Source organism: Gavialis gangeticus, unplaced genomic scaffold (genome assembly GCF_001723915.1).
Source record: "Gavialis gangeticus isolate Ggan-Ray unplaced genomic scaffold, GavGan_comp1, whole genome shotgun sequence".
NCBI classification, from domain to species: Eukaryota; Metazoa; Chordata; order Crocodylia; family Gavialidae; genus Gavialis; species Gavialis gangeticus.
This window is the reverse complement of record NW_017729022.1, coordinates 138,270,879-138,271,308: the sequence shown is the minus strand read 5'-3', so window position 1 is coordinate 138,271,308 and position 430 is coordinate 138,270,879.

Sequence of the window (430 nt, the reverse complement as noted above, 5' to 3'; positions counted from 1 at the left end):
CTTAGCATTGAACTTCACCTGGCTCTGATCTGACCAACTCTCCAGCCTGTCCAGTGCTGCCAGAATATGCAACCTATCTTCAGGTCTGACTACATTCCCCCCATAACTTGGTGTCATCTGTGAACTTTGCCAGTGAGCTCTTCACTAGAGTTGTGCAAAACAACATTTTTCCATTTTGACTTGCGCTTTGACAGAACAACATTTCATTTCAAATTTCATTTTGATTCAAAACAACTGTTCCGTTTTGTTTCGTTGAAACAGTTTCGCTGTTTGGACACTATTTTGATGTTTTGCCCATAGGCTATAATGGGGAAACTCAAAACAGCCTATAACTAGCCTGATTTGGATGAAATTTGCAGGAGTGGTAGCCCCTTCTGAGGGCATAAAGCTTGCCAAGTTTCAAGGAGATAGGTTTAGGGGGTTCAGGGAA